Source organism: Mytilus edulis, chromosome 9 (genome assembly GCF_963676685.1).
Source record: "Mytilus edulis chromosome 9, xbMytEdul2.2, whole genome shotgun sequence".
Classification (NCBI taxonomy): domain Eukaryota; kingdom Metazoa; phylum Mollusca; class Bivalvia; order Mytilida; family Mytilidae; genus Mytilus; species Mytilus edulis.
In genome coordinates, this window is record NC_092352.1 from 22,931,799 (window position 1) to 22,942,684 (window position 10,886).

The following is a 10,886-nucleotide window of genomic DNA, read 5'->3' on the forward strand; positions in this document are numbered from 1 at the left end:
CCCCAATTATTCTATTTACAGCACAATTATCCAAGGCAAAGCCTCGTAACAAAGTCACCAAACTTTCTCGATATCAGACTCTGAATCTACCATGTAACATTATGGACCCGTTCTGTTAGTAATTTACATATTTTTACTTTGTCACCTATCAGTTTATCGAACTAGGCTACTCATTTTTATAAACATTTTTTTGCTATTTTTTTTTTCCTCTTAATATAATGCAATTTTTAATTAGCTATATGGTTAATTATTGAATACAATTGGAAGCCGGAGAAATGATTGACTTGTATAATTAACATCATGTTACTTTTTATGTTACTACTGTTCAAGTATTGAGAAGATTTCCAGCTAATACAGTAAATGAGAATAAATCATCATCATCAAAGCTACTGGTAGGTTGACATGGGAAACGTGTTGTTAATCATTTGGTTTGTGCTTGACGTCAATCAAAGAACTCTCCAGATTTTCGTTACAAACATCAAAAGTATTATAAGAAGTTTAACAGACCCCACAATACACATCCGTAGGATCAAAAACAGATAAATCGTATTTGTCTTAACGTTTGATCAGAACGTACTTAGCCCTCAAACTGTCAATCATATAATTGTATATTTCATCAGCAGTGTTGTTAATTTTATCAGACGTCTTTCAATGCCAGAGAAGATGTTTTTTCTGACACTGATGGAAAGCGTTCGATGTGTTATAAGATTTCACGATGTATGTTGCAACAATATGCAGGCTTACGTTATTTATTTACAGACAGATAAAAAATGCTTGACGTGCACATCATTCACGGTCTAAAAACATACCGACATCTTACCTTATTCTCTTTAATAATCTAATTTAGTATGAATGTAAGTGCATTGCGTGGATGCCAGTTTATTTTTCATGAATTGTTATATTAGGGAAGGAACGAAACACATTCTTTATTTTGAAGAACTGACGGTACTATGTACTTATGTTTTGACATTGCACAAGATCATGTATTTCTCAGGGTGTTTATGACGTCTTTATACTAAATCATTGGATATGTACTTATTGATACTCGTATCGGGAGATCATCTTTTATTTTAGTTTGTAAGTGGCTTAAAACTAGTTTTTGCTTGTCATGTGACATGACACAAGCATATATTTAATAATTGTCATAAACTGCGGTCCCTAAATAGAGAGGCGAAGGATTCAAGAGGGTTATTCAAAATCACAAATCGAAAACAAACAACAACAATAATACTTTATTTCAAGAGGGTTACACAGTTAGCCGATACAGCCATGTCAAAAATCATTAATCGACAAATCAGTACACATCCCACGCCAAAAAAAAAAATACGACTGAGCAAGACGAACCCAGCAAACAACCGGGAGTGATCTCAGATACTCCTGAAGAGTAAGCAGATCCTGCATCCATCGTGTTGCTCATGTTATATTTTATCTTTGTTAGGATCTGTATGTCTTCTCGGTAGAATTGATTCATATGTTGTCATGTCGGGCCTTTTTTTAAGCTTATGGAAATTGTTCATTGTTAGTAGCCATATAGTGACATATAATTGCTAACATCGACGTCCAATTGTCTCATTGGCAGTCCTATGACATCTTCTTATTTATGAATCAAATGTGTGAACCTATCCTACTAATGTGTCAGTGTTCATTGATAAAATCAAAATCATATATCAGTAAAATTCAATTGCACCACGTTTACTCGTAGAATTTGCCGATTATGACGTACACAAAACTAAGGCATTGATTGATCAAGTCACTACCAACATGGATACATTTACACATTATGAAGGATGACTGATTTCAAAGATTCTATATGCAATGCATATGTCCGTATCAGGTTACAGCATAGACGAGAGCCGACTACGGGACAATATAAAACAAATTATATCACTTCCAGTTTTTATTTCATTTTCTGCGTTTCTACGTTTTCTTTAAACATCATCGCATACACTCTCTACTCGTCCAAATTTTGAAATACACGGTGAACAGTTTTCACTGATTTATTAAATAAATTAAGGCAACCGTAGTATGCCGCTTGTTTCTAAAGTCATAAATCGCTAAAGAGAAAACAAATCCGGGTTACAAACTAAAACCGAGTGAAACACATCAACTATAAGAGAAAAACAACGACTATCAGTAAGTTACTGAATATGAAAACCCGGTTTGAACCATAGTTCTAATGATAGTTATTCTTTGCATCTATGTAGAATAGCTATACATCATGGACACTGTTTAGTGGTGTCTTCTTTCTATTCCAACGATTGTCTAACAAGTGAAACATCATAACGGGAGAAATTGTTTAATAATAAAGAAAAACAAAGCAACCAGTAACAACAAACACTACAACGAAAGAACAAACGCCACCCCTGAAAACAAAAATTAATAGTAAAGACTTTAAAACCTAAGATTTAGAGTGAAACATATAAATGGTGCTGCTATCCGACAGACACAAGTCTTGTGAGCACCTGAAGCTTGTTGTTTTCTAGAGCAAGGAGGTTTTATTAATACATGTACAGAGGTACTGAACTTTCTCATAAAAATAGCCTTATATACAATTTGTTCATACGAAATGCTTTTCTGGATTAACCATCTTCAGGTACGAGCAAACCTTAACATTTCATAAGCAGGAAAGTATAAAGTCGTTTAAACGCTACGAGCTATGTGACCAGAAGGGACTAAAAAATAATAACCATATTAAATGAGGTAAATTGTTTGTCTGCGGAGTTGGAACCGTAGCTTCTAAATAATGTCTTAATTTCTCAACGAGAAAATTATGATATATATCAAAACACTTACAACTGATGATATTGTCGAGAACAAACAGTCCACCAGTATAGGTATCGACCCAGTGCTAGTACATAATAATAACACTTTATTACTTTCGTTCGTCCGAATCGCTTTTCTGGATTTACCTTCATCAATCCTAAAAATTTAAAAGTCAGGGATGTATATTTAATAAATACATAGAAACTAAGGACTTTGTCTTTCAAATTCAAGGGACTAAAAAGTTGTCTTATCATAACTTCTTCTTTTATTATTATTGGTTATTAATCAGGCAATTTATATTTTTGACTTATTACATTGACTTGATTTCATTGAGATCTTAATTTATATTTATTAGAACGAATATGAAAAGGTACAACATTTCAATGACTTAGCTTCAGAAAAGTTCTATTAATAATTGAAGCAGTATTTTACAATAAAAATAATTTCATAGTAAGATATATATTAAAATATTTATGTTTGTCTATAACGTGACAAACATTAATAATTTTAGCAATGTGAAAGATTGAAAAAATGATTATATAATACCATTTAAAGGTATCTCTGAAATAAAGTTCACGAGAATGAACTTGCATATTGTTCGACCGGAAAAAAATAAATGGGACTGTCGAAGATAAAAATCAAACTATTTAACTAATTTCTTGTAATTATTCAATTGTCTGACGGATTGCAAATGCGTTTGAGTGATATTCATTGTCTCAGAATATCGCATTTCTAAACATGTAAAAATTTAAGGTTCGTGTTGGGTCAACTCGACTTTTGTTCAAATGACTGTTGAATGCTGCATATTTAATTGAGTGTATGTATCAGTAAAAAAAAACTTTGGATTGGGTAATTCAAATTATTCAGTTTTAATGACTAGATTATGACCATGTCAACTGACTATGATTTTAATCTTAATTAATTTTGTTTCGGAATACTATCTTAAAATCTTACTCAACATGATCGACTTAATAACGCCTTTGGTTAGTATAATAATGTACTTTAAAATTCCATGGCATCGTCATATGTAAACGGTAATAGTTTTACATTTGATATTTAACACGTTTGGCAATTTGATGGTGTATAAAAACGCAAAACAACAATAATAAACTCAAAGGTAAATCAAAATGTGATGTTCATCTAAAACGGACAAAATCAAACGTTTTCAATCGGAACGAATAAAAAACAACAGTCATATTCCTGACTTGGTGCTTGGATTTCCCGAGGAAAGTGGTGACTTAACACTTGCTTTATAGCTATCTCAACCTCCCACTTGAATGATAGTTGTTTGTATTTCCGTTATAATGACAGAATTGTGTGAGCATCCCAAACAGACAGTTTAGGTAAAAGGGACAATAATTGAGATCCTGCCGCCTAAATTGTGTAAACATACAAAAAGTGTTACAGTTTTACGCCAGCATAAACATTTTTATAGTTGACTGTAAAAATTTATATTGACTAGGATGATGTTAAAAAAAGTTTTGTAGTTTATAATGCATATCACACACCTTCTCAATAGAGTAAAATTTCAGTAAAATTTAATTACAAGGGTAAAAAAGTGGCATTGCAAAAGTATAAACCCATATTGCGTCTAAATTGCCCCTTATGGCCCACGTGCATCATTAACGTCCAAACTGTATAAGGGTGATACAAACACTTTCGTATAAAAAAAACAACTAGGGGTTATTTCCTGACTAAAAATAGACATGGAGGGAAGTTCCTTTTTATCAACATAATTGGTGAAAAAGTATCATGTTTTTTGTATTTGGTTGTAAAAAAAAGTTAATTAACTTCGATTAAAACAGGTTAAATGATTAAAATAATTTAAAAAATGAGATTAAATACACATGTTTTGAGGGGAGACAACATTGTAAACATCCTGGTTTTTTGGCAGTGAAAATTAAAATCTTATTTGCAGCCACTGTAGCTCTTTTCGGAGCAGGCGAACGTACCCTGAAGCATAAATTTTATGAAAGACCAGGTAAAAATCTATGAAATTCATACAGTTTTGATTATGAAAAATGTGCATGTATCATGTCTTCATGGGTGTGCACATGACCTCATTTCAGGTTTTTTGTGCTTAGATTATGCAATGTTTTTCCCATTTACTCTGGATAAAACTTTTTTATACTATTTAAGTACACGTTATTTTAATTTCATTATAACATTAGAACATTCTGATTTCAGTGATATCTAGTTTTATACAAGTATCTTTATTAATGAGTCCACCACTAAGGGTCACTTATGCATGGTCCCTCAAAATATGACGTCATAGAAAAAACAGTTAATTGCACCCTAAATAGCATACCGAGTCACGTCAAAAGTCGTAAGACCAAAACATAAACACAACAGGAAAGATACTCCATACGCGGGTGAAAGTGTGATGCTGGTCAACTTCGTTTTTTATAAGAACTTCTAACCTTTTAGATTCGAGCGTCATTGTTGAGTTTTTTTGGCGGCGGAACGCTTATCTGGCGTACAAAATTGTAAACCTGGTTTCGAAGATATAATGCTGCTATGTTGGGCAATGTTATTGATTTTTTGTTTAATATCTAAGTTGATAAATCAAATTTGTTCAGAGTAAAATGCCCCTGCCCCTGCCTCTGACCCTCTCCTCCACACACCCACATACAGACACACAATAAATATCAATGGTATGTGTCTAGTAGAGAACAAGGACAACATTTTTATATTCATTTTTTACTTCATTCGCGACATGCGTAACATTTATATGATCTGTATACACAGAAGTAGCTTTGTTATATAGCGGACATATATAAACACGACAGATAATTCTCAAGCGTACATTCCAAATCCCACTGCGCTATAATGCATAGCTCAGTTCTATAAAACACAATGCTTGTCAGAAATATTGTTCTTCATTGTCAACTAATGTGATTTTATCATAGATAAACAGTCTCATTATAAGAAATGGATATATCATCAAAAAATTATGTCAATTATAACAAATTTAATAACTATAACTAATGCTGTTAGTCTTTGTTATTTGTTACATAATTCATGTCAAATTGCATATGTTGTATGACTTCTTGGACCAATGATCAAAAGAATTGTGAAGTTAGAGATGAGTTATAGACGATACTAGACTCTACTTTAATCAGATGGAATGTCATATGCATTTTGTTATCTTCCCTACCATCATACAAGCTGTACAATATTGGATCATAACTCCGATAACGGGAGCACCCACAGCGGTGCTGATATGCAAAACATGGCGGTAAAATGACAGATTGACATTATAGTAATTATGATCTACCAGCAATGTTATAGCGTTCGTCATGAAGGGCAAATAAACAAGTAGTCATTTCAACATCATTTCGAAATCTGAGATATCTTTTTAAAGCACATTGGACATTGTGTCGCCATTAGTGACTTTAAAGAAACAATAGTGTTCGGATTATTTCGAATTCTGGTTATTGTTTTTTTTTCTGTATATGTGCATTTTATTTTGTTGTTTTTTCTGCTTTTTGTCCTGAAAGAGCTTACGTTTTAAAACATAATGAACGAACTACGTTAAAATTGTATTAAAATTAATGAATTTTAAAATATGCAAAATTATAACTGCAATGTACTTTCTTGTGTATGATTTGGAGTTTAGTATTGCGTTCATTATCACTGAACTAGTATATATATATTTGTTTAGGGGTCAGCTGAAGAATGCCTCCGGGTATTTTTTTTACCTCAGGAACAGATTACCTTAGCTGTATTTAGCCACACGTTTGGGAATTTTGGTCCTCAATGCTCTTCAACTTCGTACTTTATTTGGCCTTTTTAACTTTTTTGGATTCGAGCGTCACTGATGAGTCTTTTGTAGATGAAACGTGTCTGGCGTAAATACAAAATTTAATACTGGTATATATGATGAGTTTTTCTTGACTTGAGACAGTCACATCAAAATATGACGGGGTTCACATAAAGGAGTATGTTCGATAAGGTTTTAAAATGGCCCCCTTTTATAGCGTAAATTTCAAATTCGGATTTATTTACCAATATCACGATAAATTATCGCTAATACATTGACTAGATAGGATATAAGCCATTTTATTGAAAATTTCACGTTTCTGCGTTTCATTATGACGTCACAAGTTGTACTCATATTGATTTTTCACGAAAAAATCAATGAAAAGGGGTAAATTTCCATAGATTATTGGACAGGAAACATAGAGCGCATACGTCGACAACAAAGATCTTTTAAAATAATGTTTGTGAAGACATTTCACATGTTTTATTTGAATATTAAACTTGTCGACGCCTGCGCTGTATGTTTCCTGGTCCTTTATTTGGTTGAAATCCAGCTGATTTTGTCAAATTTCACAAAAATCTGTTATCTTGAACCTTTTTGGGATGTAAAAATCAACATGTTAGAATTAAACTTTGACAAAAACAGTTTTGTTTAACTTTCTCACGTGTCTTTAATAGATATAGGAAGATGTGGTGTGAGTGCCAATGAGACAACTCTCCATACAAATAACAATTTAAAAAGTAAACCATTATAGGTTAAAGTACGGCCTTCAACACGGAGCCTTAGCTCACACCGAACAACAAGCTATAAAGGGCCCCAAAATTACTAGTGTAAAACCATTCAAACGGGAAAACCAACGGTCTAATCTATATAAACAAAACGAGAAACAAGAAACACGTATATATTACATAAACAAACGACAACTACTGTACATCAGATTCCTGACTTAGGACAGGTGCAACCATTTGCAGCGGGATTAAACGTTTTAATGGATTTAAGGCAACTTAAAGCATTTATTGTCTTGTAACTATGAACTTTATAATTGGGGCCAAATACGGCCCTTACCGAACTTACTCCTTTGGAAATCTCAACACTTCCCTATTTTTATATTTATTTCCATATCAATCTAAGGATAAACACACACAAACAGACCAGGCTTTTATGGATTTACTTTAATCGGAAACAGAATAACCTAACCATTTGAAAGCCAGTGACGTATATAAATGTAGAAACGTTCGAAGTTTAATGACCAGACAGGACTAAAAAAAATAGCCCAATTTTATCTAAAGTTGACTCTTCTGATTAAGTTGGAACTTTATTTTATCAATAATTTCTTGATTTATCAACGAGGAATTTTGAAATAGAACTTTATAATCATGTCTTTGCCGAACATTGCATAAGTAAATGATGATGATATATAATGGAGCCAACAGAACAGCAGGTTCAAGAAAAATAAAATGAAAAGTCGCCTTCTTATCGTGATATTTTATATTGAGTATTACAAATAGACATCGGTCAAACATAAGTAACTATTAAAGATGTATTAACTCAGATTTTTGTTTTTTCAGGTATTTTTTTATTAAGAGCTCTTCAACGATTGCGATGCTTATGTATCCTTGACTTTCAAATATTGGGCTTTGTGCATTCCTGATGAAGTTAAATCCAGAAAAGCTCTACGGACGCATTCAATGTATGTCGTGTTGTTAAAAAAGCAACTTTAATCAGGGTATAAATATTGGTTTAGATTACTATCAGAATAAAAACGGAAAGTGGCATGGTTTCAGTAAGAGTGAGTTTATACGCTTTCTCTTTTCTGTGCTATGTATCAACAGTAAGCTGAATGAAAGTCACCGATGACGTTTCAACATTTATTTCAGTTGTATTTAGTGACGGAACAATATTAAGTTAGAAAAATCATCAACTCTCTACATCGGACAATATACATCGTTCTGTACCAACATGGAAGTCTTGAATTTTCACACTTCTTAGAACTTAATTGCAGTGTTATTGACAGTATCAAAGTTGGATATAACAGATTATATTGAAAACAATAATTACATTCCTGAATTGCATTTTGTTTTTTTTTTCAAATAGAAAGGGTAATACATTTCTATATTCAAGGAAAATTAAAAAAAAAAGATAGAATGAGTTTTCATAATATTAATATTTTTCCTGTTTTTGACTTGTACGCTGGTTTCTGGCAGATTTTCGAATGCTGATTAAACCCGATTCCATCCTCGTTAGGCTCATCATTCAGCTCTAGTATATATTATGATTTCAAATGTGTTACTATGATTTCAATGAAAGTATTCTAGTATTTTGGTCATCAATAAGAAATAAAAGTCTCATTAGAAATCAAAATAAGTTCTTGTTGGTCTATGGCTTTCTTATGTGTGATATCATTGAATATTATGTTTTAATATGAATTGTGCTTTGTCGTTTTCAATTTCAATTTCAGAGAGTTGAGTGTTCTTTTTATTTTTTGGCATATGTTCATCTTAGTAACTTTTCTATTAAACTGGTCGATAATATGAATTTGATAAACAATATAAGTATATTGTCCCACAATATATTACATGTTGCCTGTCAGAGTCAAGGAACATCGTCAGTGATTGTCTTGCTTAAATCCTTTTAAGCATTTTTTTCTGATAGAATTGGAATCTTAATCTCTAATTTTTGAACTTATCATCACTATTTAATTTCGAAATAGTTTTTATAAATAAAATCCGTTCCAAACCACTGAATACAGAGATAATGATATCAGCATTTCCACAAGGTATATATAAACTCGCTTAAAAGAGGATCTTGTATCAAGTCTTGATGAGCATCAACAAAGGACATTTATGCCCAAATGTGCATCTGGTACAATTAAAATGGTACCTTTAAATGTTATAACTTCTGTTTTCTTTCTACACTGTGGCCATTTAACACTTTCTAGTGTTGAAGATTTAATGTTGACCTCCTAATGCCTTTTAATGTCGTTTGGTGGCTATTTCATCGTCGTATATGTCTTTTACCTCCAATTTTTTCATTAGTTCTATAACAGAATCGATGCAACTTTTATTTCATACTTCTCAAGTGTATGCATCACGCAACAGTAAACCTGTACTGGTGGTAATATAAAAGATATAAATTAAGTCAAATATTCGATTGATTAATCTACAGGTGAGACATTTTCATTGTGACGTTTTATTTCATTTTTCACGGAAGACCAATAACGTTTGATTTGAATGACAAGACATCAATGATATATCTCAGGTATCACAAATAAAACTTTCTGCCAGACATTCATTTAAAATTGGATATTTTATTGTAAATTCTCTATTAATGACAATAGATGACATTTAATGTTCATTTAGATGCAGTATTGCCGATTATTAAAATGACAATTATTTGAAATATGACATGATATCAATTTGGATTTTCTGTTTGATGTAATATTCATCTGTCTGATACCATCTGTAATATCTGTTGTATAGCACAATATGGTCTCTAATGTCTTAGCATAGAATATAATTTGAAATCATGTCGATATAGATTAGGTCCCATTGCAAGGTATTGTATTCACCATCCTCTGAATATGACAACTATATAGACAAGACTGTTGTTGAAAAATGTTGCACAAATCTATCAAAAGTCTCTTCATACATTTTAATAATTTTACTACGGACGCAAACGTCTTCAGATAGCAAACCCAGACTGAAAAGAAATGTAAAGACGTATACATAAGAAGCGTGTTTGATGTATTAGAAGACAACCCCGAATCATGTGCATATAAAAAAGTATAACTAAAATAACTAGGGCAAATTCAAAAAGGAGAAGTCCACAAAAAACTTACAAAATCAAATGTTATCAATCGTCGTAACAAATAAAATGAAATACAACTGCCATATTCTTGTTTTAGTACAGGTATTATACCGAAGAATATGGTGGGTAAACCCTGGTTTTAAAACTAGGGTTAAAATAATCTACAATGTTGATAAATATTTAAAAACTATCGATTCTTAAAAAAAAATTAAATCTATACTTGAAAAGTTTTACCCTATAGAATTCATTTTCCATATCAGGCAATAAAGATACTTCATATCTCCAACCCCAAAAATTAGTTGTTTTTGTTCACACGAATATAAACTTTAAAAAGTCAATATTTTAATATTTTTAACCAGGAACTCCATTCCTTGTTCAATTAAATGGTTAACCCCTTACAAGAATAATTAATATAATTAATTTTTAGCTTGATACAAATAAAGGTATCAAATATCAAGTCTTTGACAACGAAACCTTATTAGAACTGAAATGAATACTTGTTTCATCACATGAGGGTTAGAATAACGTATGATGCAGCTGTCGAAAAAATAAT